Genomic DNA, 11112 nt, shown 5'->3' with positions numbered 1-11112 from the left:
GGGTTAGAATATGGCCGCAGTGCCTGCTGCTGCCTCTGTCCTCCCCCCTGGCCTGCTCCTCTCCTCCCCCTGCCCTCCCCATGCAGTTCTACTCCCTCCCCATCCTCCCCTCGCCCCGGAATGCCATGCCGCTAGCCAGCAGCAAAACTTACTTCCAGGAGCCCTTGCCATATGTCCTTTGGAGCCTCAACCCCACTCCGACTGCTGCTGGGCCTGGTGCCAGAGGTGCACCTGTAAGTCCTGCAAAAATGTGCCTTATGGCACTTTTTTGATATGAGCCCTAAAGCCCTATGTAGCCACAGCCTGAGAGCATGGTCCTCCGTCTGAGTGACAGTGTCTTGAGTATGAGGAGTCTATGCTGTTGCTCCTGCTGTTGGTCCAGGACTGGGACCCCTGCCTGATGAGATTGCATTTGCTTCTGGCCCCTTAGGAACTGGGTTGGGTCCAGGATGTTCACACACATACTTGGGAGACACGTGTATTGCACTTCCACACATGGCGCCAAGCATGCATGTCTAGGAATTCTGTAGTCTGGTCATGATGCATGTTTCCGTAAACTGTCAACAGTTTCCCTGCACATGCCTGATCTCATCTGATCATGGAAGCTAAGCAGAGTCAGGCCTGGTTAGTACTTGGATGGGTGACCACCTGGGAATACCAGGTGCTGTAGGCTTATACTGAAGGTTGCCAACCAACCAAACAATGTAAGAACGGAAGGAGAATAGAAAGTGACTCAGAATCCTTTTAGTTCCAAACAACTAATTTATTGAAATTGATATAATAACTATAACGAATCATAAAAAATATATAACTGATATACTGAATAAAGTAAAAAAAAAAACCCCCACATACAATGATAATGCTGTTAATAACTATGAACGATTACCGCTTATATGGGTGAACATGATCGTACACAAATCATCTAGGTAAATAAAATGAGATATAATATACAGAGGTGCACTATGGGGATTAAGGGTACAATCCTAACCAACTGTCCAGCACTGGCAAAGCTGTACCAGTGGGGCATGTGCCGCATCCTGCAGTTGGGGGCAGTCACAGAGGTCTCCTCAAGGTAAGGCAAAGTTTGTTCCCTTACCTCAGAGTTGCATTGTCCTCACCTTGGTGCTGGAAAGCTGGTTAGGATTGCACCCTAAAGCACCAACATGGTGTCCACTACATCCTGTGGGGTGTTTTGGCCTCTGGCAGCCTTCTTAGGCAAGGGAACTTTTGTGAGTCTGCTTGGGGAAGGCTACTTGGAGGGGGCTTCGATTTGGAGGATGCCACTGCCGCAACTGTTCCCTTCTTGATCCTGATCCACCCTCATCCCTGCCCCTAGTGCCGTCCTGTTCCTCCCCCTCTTCACCCCACCCACATTCTGCCTCCCTCCCACCCCCTGCGTGATCCTACCTGGGTGGTGGGACCTGGGCATCAGTTGCCGTGTGGAACTGGCCACTCACTGCTTCTGGTGGCAGCCAGGCAACACACTCCAGTGTCTCCCGCTTTGTGACTGCTGGAAATTACCTAGCGCTCATTCCAGTGGTGCTGGGCGCTATTAGGATTGGGCCCTTAGGATTCTGGGACTATCCCTCTAGAATTGGCCCACTGCAGAAGTCTTTCCCCAGATGAGAGATGATTCCAGCTGTCCTTCTGCAGTGAGAGTTCTAGTCCTGCTCTCTGACCTGCCCAGCCAGGAAACATTTGGTGCCCCGGGCAGTTTCTCTCCTTTTGGTTCAGAGAGGGAGAGCTGAGTGACTCCCTGGCTCCTGCTCGACCTCACTGCTGCCTGTGCTTGCTTAATAATTTAGGAGACGACTTGCAAATCCGCTGTTCCTGATTGGCTGACTCAGCAAGGCACTTTGGGCCTTCTTTAAAAAATTCATGAGGCATTTGAAAGCGGGATCTATCCATTGCCAGTGCTGAGTGGGGGCAATTTGATCTACCCACCATCCTTCCATTGAGTGTGAGGAAGGCACTGTGCCCAGGTGGAAGGGTCTGGACTGGAAAGCTGCCCTGTGTAGTTCCTTTGACGGGATCTTCTTTCCTCTATGCAGCCACATAACGGGAGGTGCCATCGCTCTGGTCAGTGGCCCAAAAGCAAACAGAGTGACCCACTAGAGTGGACGGCAATCCTTGCCCACAAAGAAAGAGACAGGTGGCAGTGGGAACATCACTTCTTCCAAGGCAAAGACTTGGCAGCTGTGGGCCCTCCCAGGGCACTGAGGCCTCCGGAGCTGCTCAAAATGCTGAACCCCAACTCCAGCGCTGCTTGTAAGGTTCCACTCTAGATCTGCCAAACAACACTGGGTTCCTTCCACCCCTGGCTCCTCCTTATACCTACCCTGGATTCTGCCCTGATCCAGGGGTTCTCTCCCCAAGCCCTACCCACAGAGCAGAATTTTCAATAGCTTGTGGGGCCTATTTTGAGTGCATATCATTTTCCTCAAAAAATTATAGCCTGTGATAGGAACACACTTGTGATGCCTGGCTAAAATAAGTGAGAATCCCACAGCCCAATCTTTTGGGATCTTTTCGACATTCTGACAGCAGAGCTTGTGTTCTGCTGCTGTAAAGGGCACAGCAGCTCTTCAAAGGAAGTGCGGCTGCCAAGCACATCAAAGCCGCTGGTACAAATGGCTGGCAGCTTCATGTGCTGACTGCCAGCCTGTGCCAGAGCAGGTAAAGTGCCAATGGGGGGAGGCATGGACAATTTGGGGCAAAAGGCTGGCTCTCAGTGGCAAAATTGTGTGCCAGAATCTTATCCCCATTTCTCCAGTCCCTTCCTCTCCCCAGACTTACACCATAGTTAGCATATGTCCGAGGAGACCCATTGGCAGCCAGACAGCTTACCCGGAAGTAAGTAAAAAATATTGGCTGTTAAGATTGGGCTACAAATGAAATAAAGCAGTAGCAGCAAAATCATCATAAGCAGAAACCTGCAATATTAACATAATATAGTTGAAAATATAGAGCAGAGCAGAGGCCATCCGGAATAAAATAGCATAATTCTGACTCAAAAGCCTGACTCAGGCTTCCAGAAGGCAAGGATTTAACTTGGCACTTGCACAGTAAACTCTCAGTTTCCTGGACATGGGTGGGGAGGGGTGTCCATCAATGCCGCAAGTCTGTTAAATCCAAATGCATTAATGACAATGTGCAAAACAGATACGACTTGCTTTTAAAGAAGCAGGCGATGCCTATTATTTCAGAAGCCTGTTAAAGCAAGGTTCATTAAAGGGTAGTTTCATTGTACAGGGACATAGAAAATTCAGACTATTCCAAAATCCAGACATTTTTGTCCAAGACTTAAAAAAAAATTTCTGCAGTGTGAACACTAGAAGATCTTGAGCTCATTCCCACTTACAGTGCAGGTACCGGCTGCAAGTTCTATTCTCTGCTCTGTGGGGTGGCACATTGTTGAAAAATGTCCAAGGGACCAGCAGACACCTGGGTAACTGTGAAAAGAGCAAGAGGAAGCATTTCTATTTATGCAATTATTCTGAAATCCGGACAAATCCAAAATCCAGACACCTTCCTGTCCCAAGCAGTCTGGATAAAAGATACTCAACCTGTACAATGTTTAGACCTGACAGACTTCTCTGGAAAGAACTTTCCACGAGGACTGTACCATCTGTTGTTGGCAACCTTCAGTCTCGAAAGACTCTGGTATTGCGCTCTGAATGGTGGTTCTGGAACAACGTCTAGTGTGGCTGAAAAGGCCAATTCGGGAGTGACAATCCCTTCCACACTGGGAGCAAGTGCAGTCTGTCCCTGGTCTGTCTCCCTGGCTATGGGCCTTCCTTCTTTGCCTCTTTGCCTCAGACTGTTGGCCAAATGTCTCTTCAAACTGGGAAAGGCACAGCCTTCCTCCAAGCGGGCCCCTCAGAGGCCAGGGTTTCCCACTTGTTGAGGTCCACTCCTAAGGCCTTCAGATCCCTCTTGCAGATGTCCTTGTATTGCAGCTGTGGTCTACTTGTAGGGCGCTTTCCTTGCACGAGTTCTCCATAGTTCTCCATAGTTCTCCTTGCATGTAGTTCTCCACATTCCAGGACTGTGTTGTTTGGAACTTTGTCCTGCCAGGTGATGCCGAGAATGCGTCGGAGGTATGCAGCCATAAAGTGACAGATATTTATCCTGTCTGCTGAGATACTGCCTGGTACCTCCAACCCCCTGGGCTGTGTGATGAGAGGGGTTTTCTTCATTTCAGGCCCACCAGATCTGCCTACAGAGCCACAGAGAGCAAACAAACAAGCAAGCAAGCAAGCAGACCTGTTCCTTCATTGCAAGACCCCAGAAAAAGCAGCCAGCCCTGCAGCTGTCACAAGCCCTTAACGAAGGATCTGCCTCATTTAACAGTGATAAGGCAGAGAGGGAGGAAGTGAAGGAGTTCAAGCGTGCCAGAGCAATAGTGCGAGCCTGCCTCGGAGCCTGGCTAGACAGACATACAATCTGGCCCACTTGCCTCTTCCTGAATGTTTTCACAAGGCATGTGACTGCTTGCCCAGGAAAGGGCACCCTGTCTGAGCTGTAGTGGTTTAACATCATGACTGTTTAGAAGCCACAACTGTACATGGTAACATCAATCACACTTGGGAATGTGAACACACAGGGTCATTTGCATGTTCAGCAGAGCCATCCTACACAAATTGACAACGTCCTGCTATACTCCGTGGAACTGCCTCCCAGGTAAGTGGACATGGGATTGCAGCCAAAGGCTGAAAACATTACTCCTGAGTTGCCTTTGTCTTGTCAGTGCAGGCAGCTGCTATAGCAATATTGATGTATGAAAGAGAGCTGGGTGTTTCCAAAACTCAGACTGGATCTATACCTGGACTGGAATGAAGTGGTAGAATAGATTGTACCACTTTAGACTGCAAGTGGAGACTCATATTCTTTAATGATCTCCCCCACATAACCCCACCCTGCAAGTAAAACAACAAACTAGCAGAGGGCTTGTCTGAACATCCTCATTGGAACAAGCCCCACATGTTAAATGATGTGCATGCTCACATCGTGACCCCTCCCCTCCCCTCCTGCATTCTCTGTGGGGGGGAACAGTTCATCCAAGCCACTCTCCCACATGTGCTGCTAAACCAGCCCCCCCTAAATTCATCCAAGCCACTCCCCCACATGTTTTGCTAAACCAACCGACCCCCCCCCCCCCAAAAAAAATTGGGAAGTATATTGGAGTAAAGGAGGGGCCAGGACATGCACATGTCATTTAATGCATCAGACTGGTTTGTAAAGTATTGCCTGAAGCTGCCCACTGTGGGGAGAAAGGTTTCTTGTGCTGTGCAGATTGTTCTACTTCTTGGGAGTCCTTTAAGTGGACGGGGGGGGGGATTTGAAACTGAGATTCCGCCACCTGAACTCCCAAATAAAACAGTCTATCAATGGAGGTGTGACCTCCCTCATTCCCACCTTATTCTGGAGTATGTGGGGACCAGGCCTCAGAACTGACTTGTCAAGAGATGGTAAGGAAAGTGCATTTCAATGCGTTCAACTGGTTTTGTCCTTTTGGTAATTGTGACCTGTGGAATATTCCACCCCTCACCTTTTGCAGACAATGTCCTGGATGCCAGCCTCTCTTGGCACACCACCAACTTCTAACAGATACACCAGCAACAGAGACTGACAACGGGCACAAAGGAAGAGGCAGCTAGTTGATGCCATTGAGAGGATTCCCTTGAGACTGAACATGGTGATCATAGAGGAATGCAGAGGAAGCTGGAAAAGAGATAGAGCAGATTGAAGTCAGCACTGATGTTCAGTGCTATCTGGATAACAGTATTATGCACCAGAGCCAGTCTCTGTCATAGTCACCCTTATGAAATGCCTTCCTCAAGGAGGCCATCAAACCTCAAAATAATGAGCTGCCGGGTGCCACTGCCAGATCAATGCTTGGCTCTTCCAGAACGTCTTGGATGAATTTGATGGGTGTTTTCTGTGTGGTGCAGTTTTATTCTTCTGCTGTTTTGGTATTAGGAGTTCCTGTTAGAGTTGTCCGTAGCATGTATTTCTTTTTACTGTTCTATAATTCTTTGTTGACACTTTGATTTTGTTATTGTGCTGTTCCAATGCAAGCTGGTTTCAGGGATTGCTGAAGAAATCATTTTCTTTATTAACGGCCCAATCCTACGCTGCAGTAATGCCGGTGCAGTAACCTGTGTTCCAGTGGCATAGCTGGAAGGGGTGCAAGCGCTAACTTTGGCAGGCATCCTCACCACGGTGTGCAAAGTGCTAAGTTTTGCAGGGAACATCACCACAGTGTGCAAGCAGCCCCTCCCCTTTGAACATAAGAACATAAGAACAGCCCCACTGGATCAGGCCATAGGCCCATCTAGTCCAGCTTCCTGTATCTCACAGCGGCCCACCAGCGGTATCTCACTTTGGAGCCATTGCAGGTGGGGGGAGCAAAATGGAGGCATATGCCCTGGGCATAAGGAGCACTGATGGGAAGGTCAACACTGTACCACTGGCATTGAATTCAGATGCAGCACCCAACAAAGCAGGTAAGCTCCCACTGGGCAAAGCAGGGGTGGTAGGGGGTGTAATAGGGCTAGATTGGGCCCAGTAGGGGACATTGATAAATTAAAGATCAATAAGTCACCGGGCCCTGATGGCACCCACCCAAGAGTTATTAAGGAATTGAAGAATGAAGTTGCAGACCTCTTGACTAAGGTATGCAACTTGTCCCTCAAAACGGCCATGGTGCCAGAAGATTGGAGGATAGCAAATGTCACGCCTATCTTTAAAAAGGGAAAGAGGGGGGACCCGGGAAACTATAGGCCGGTCAGCCTAACATCCATACCGGGTAAGATGGTGGAATGCCTCATCAAAGATAGGATCTCAAAACACATAGACGAACAGGCCTTGCTGAGGGAGAGACAGCATGGCTTCTGTCTTGCCTCACGGACCTTATAGAATTCTTTGAAAAGGTCAACAGGCATGTGGATATGGGAGAACCCGTGGACATTATCTATCTGGACTTTCAGAAGGCGTTTGACACGGTCCCTCACCAAAGGCTATTGAAAAAACTCCACAGTCAGGGAATTAGAGGACAGGTCCTCTCATGGATTGAGAACTGGTTGGAGGCCAGGAAGCAGAGAGTGGGTGTCAATGGGCAATTTTCACAATGGAGAGAGGTGAAAAGCGGTGTGCCCCAAGGATCTGTCCTGGGACCGGTGCTTTTCAACCTCTTCATAAATGACCTGGAGACAGGGTTGAGCAGTGAAGTGGCTAGGTTTGCAGATGACACCAAACGTTTCCGAGTGGTGAAGACCAGAAGTGATTGTGAGGAGCTCCAGAAAGATCTCTCCAGACTGGCAGAATGGGCAGCAAAATGGCAGATGCGCTTCAATGTCAGTAAGTGTAAAGTCATGCACATTGGGGCAAAAAATCAAAACTTTAGATATAGGCTGATGGGTTCTGAGCTGTCTGTGACAGATCAGGAGAGAGATCTTGGGGTGGTGGTGGACAGGTCGATGAAAGTGTCGACCCAATGTGCGGTGGCAGTGAAGAAGGTCAATTCTATGCTTGGGATCATTAGGAAGGGTATTGAGAACAAAACGGCTAGTATTATAATGCTGTTGTACAAATCTATGGTAAGGCCACACCTGGAGTATTGTGTCCAGTTCTGGTCGCCTCATCTCAAAAAAGACATAGTGGAAATGGAAAAGGTGCAAAAGAGAGCGACTAAGATGATTACGGGGCTGGGGCACCTTCCTTATGAGGAAAGGCTACGGCGTTTGGGCCTCTTCAGCCTAGAAAAGAGACGCCTGAGGGGGGACATGATTGAGACATACAAAATTATGCAGGGGATGGACAGAGTGGATAGGGAGATGCTCTTTACACTCTCACAGAATACCAGAACCAGGGGACATCCACTAAAATTGAGTGTTGGGCGGGTTAGGACAGACAAAAGAAAATATTTCTTTACTCAGTGTGTGGTCGGTCTGTGGAACTCCTTGCCACAGGATGTGGTGCTGGCGTCTAGCCTAGACGCCTTTAAAGGGGATTGGACAAGTTTCTGGAGGAAAAATCCATTACGGGGTACAAGCCATGATGTGTATGCGCAACCTCCTGATTTTAGAAATGGGTTATGTCAGAATGCCAGATGCAAGGGAGGGCACCAGGATGAGCTCTCTTGTTATCTGGTGTGCTCCCTGGGGCATTTGGTGGGCCGCTGTGAGATACAGGAAGCTGGACTAGATGGGCCTATGGCCTGATCCAGTGGGGCTGTTCTTATGTTCTTATGACAGGATCGGTGGTGCTGGTGCACACTGAATCCTATTCCCCCTCTTAGGCTTGAAAGCCTGACATGGGGCAGCTTGGACTTGTGCTATTTATTGAGTGGGCTGGGGCTTTACATGGAGTAAGGGAATGAATATCCCCCCACTTCAAGGAGACCTCCAGCCTGCTCTTTCCCAGTGCTGGATCCAGTGTGGACCAAGCAGCCCCACTGCTCTGGCACTGGCTATGACTGGGCTGCCCCTACCTGTCACCTGGAGTTTAATACCTGGCCAATGCAAATGGACTCCCTGTGCCCTCATGCGAAAAGACTGGGAAGGAAAGAGCCCAATGGATGGATGACATTTTGTGTTTATCAGTATTTGAGTGAATGGCGTATAGATGACAGTTGCATATGGACAGATTTGAAAATCCTGGACAATATATCTTAAGCTGCATGAAGTGTGCAAATATATTAATTAATGTTTTGTTCGTTATATATCTGGTTCCCTCCCCCAGTTTTTTTCTTTTTTTCAAAATATGTAACTGTAGAAGATAATATCTATGTAATGCTTTGTTTGTTTGTTTTTATCTACACAGAATAAAAAATAAAAGTATTAAGGAAAAAAGGATTGGGCTGCCCATTATTTAAAAATCATTTCATTTATCATTTCCACTTATCATTAACCATACAAAAATTAAAATGAGTACATGTGTTTTGTTTCCGATTCAGGCTTCTCATGTGCAAAGTAAGAATTGCAGCACAGTGGCAAAGCTAGAGGTGGTATATCTCTAGAGGGGGTATGTGTATGCCTTCATTTTCCTCCTACTGCCTGGAATAATTCCAAAGGGAAGGGATGCTTGCATGGCACATTCAGGCGCCTGCAAAACTTTGTGCTTTGCACCCCCCTCTAGCTATGCCACTGCCACAGTGGCTTGCTTTGCAGGGTTGTTCTGAAGGTGATTGCAGTGAAGAGAGCTGAAGTACTTTGGATATTGACAGTGTTACACAAACAATAAGCAATTCTAATATACATATGCAAGACAAGCAGATTGTGGCCCTGTTTTTGTTCTTCACTGATGAAGGGTAGAAAAAAAAAACAACCATCCCCCAAAAGGTCAATTGAGATGTTTGTCAGTCCAGAGTGACTACGGGAGCTAAATTTATATAGTCTGGGGAAAGGAAGACTCAGGGGCAACATGGTCACCGTCTAAAAATACCATCATGGTAACAATAGAAATGAAGGAGGGAGCTGTTTGATGTCCCAGGGGGACAGAAGGCAAGGAGCTACAGCTGCAAACTAAATACAAAAGAGTTTGCTTTGGAGATGAGAGGAGAAAAAGTCCTTCATTGGGCAGCCCAAAAGATTTTTCAGGGCCGCTGATTCAGCTTGCTCAAATGTGGGTCCTCAAGGACTCTTTGACAAGATGAAATCTGGGCTGAGATTCAGGGCCGGCTTTAAGCCAATTGAACCAATTGTTCCCCATTGGACCCCATGCCTAAGGGGCTCCCTTGCTAGGGCAACCTAGTCTTGTCACATACAGGTACACACAACATCCCATTGCAACCGACACCTAACACCACATTGCAGGTTTTATAGAGCACAGTAACCATATTAATTTTCTTCTGAATTCTTAAAAAGTCAGTAGTGTTTGTTTACGCTGTTTATGCAGTAGTTTGAAATTGGCTGTGAACCTGGGGGCCCTCCAAATATGTTTCCAATTGGGCCCCACAGCTCTTAAGGCCGGCCCTACTGAGATGGATAAGAGACAATTGGTTGAGGGTCTGCTAAGCAAGCTCCCTGCAAAACTTAGTGCTTTGCACCCCCTCTAGCTGCGACACTGCTACAAGCTAGTCTATATTATCTCTTCCTTTGTTTTTAAGGCTGGTGATCCTGCAGAGCCAACATGGCTCCAAAGTTCCTTTTATTTTTTTTCCCCCAGGTGGAGTTTCATTGTTTTTATGATGGAGGATCTACGTTTTGATTGGATGACATTCTTGCTCAGGATTTGTTTCTGTTTCTCATCTGGTAGGTTTTGGAAAGGCTTTTCATTGGCCAGAAAACACCAGCTAGAGAGCTGGTTCTCTCTTTCTCTGTATGCTGGATCAGGCTAAAAGCCCATCTAGTCCAGCTTCCTATATCTCACAGTGGCCTACCACAGTGGCCTACCAGATGCCTCAGGAAGCACACAAGACAACAAGAGACTTGCATCCCGGTGCCCCCCCCTTTGCACCTGGCATTCTGAGGTAGCCTGCTTCTAAAACCAGGAGGTTGCACACACACATCATGGCTTGTAATCCGTGATGGACTTTTCCTCTAGAAATTTGTCCAGTCCCCTTTTAAAGTCACCTAGGCCAGATGCCATCACCACTTCCTGTGGCAAGGAGTACCAAGACATATTCGATGCCAAGGAGATGCCAAGTTTACTTTCTTACCATAAAAACAAGGGATTGGCTTGAAACTGACCCTAAAGCTGCAGTCCTGCATGCACACTTCCTGCAGAGTAAACTCCGCCTGAACTCCTTGGTACTTAGCTTCTCAACAGCAATCTACAGTGGTGGAGATCTGTGGCATCCGAAGCAGCACTCTGCACATACCCAGAGGCGCTTTCAACAAGCAGACGCATTATACAACTAAATAGCATTTTTGGGTCTGGATCTGTGGCATCTCTCTCTCTCTCTCTCTCTCTCTCTCTCTCTCTCTCTGTGCTGTGGTGCTCTGTCCATACCCAGAGGCGCCTTCAACAAGCTAACACATTTCCGGACTAAATAGCATTTTGGATCTGTGGCATGTGCTGCAGCACTCTGCACATGCTCAGAGGCACTGTAAAACAAGCAGACACATTTTCAGATGGGACTCGTCAGCCTGGGAAGGCAGCTCATCT

The sequence above is a fragment of the Tiliqua scincoides genome, chromosome 4 (genome assembly GCF_035046505.1).
Source record: "Tiliqua scincoides isolate rTilSci1 chromosome 4, rTilSci1.hap2, whole genome shotgun sequence".
Lineage (NCBI taxonomy): Eukaryota > Metazoa > Chordata > Lepidosauria > Squamata > Scincidae > Tiliqua > Tiliqua scincoides.
This window is presented reverse-complemented; position numbering follows the sequence as displayed.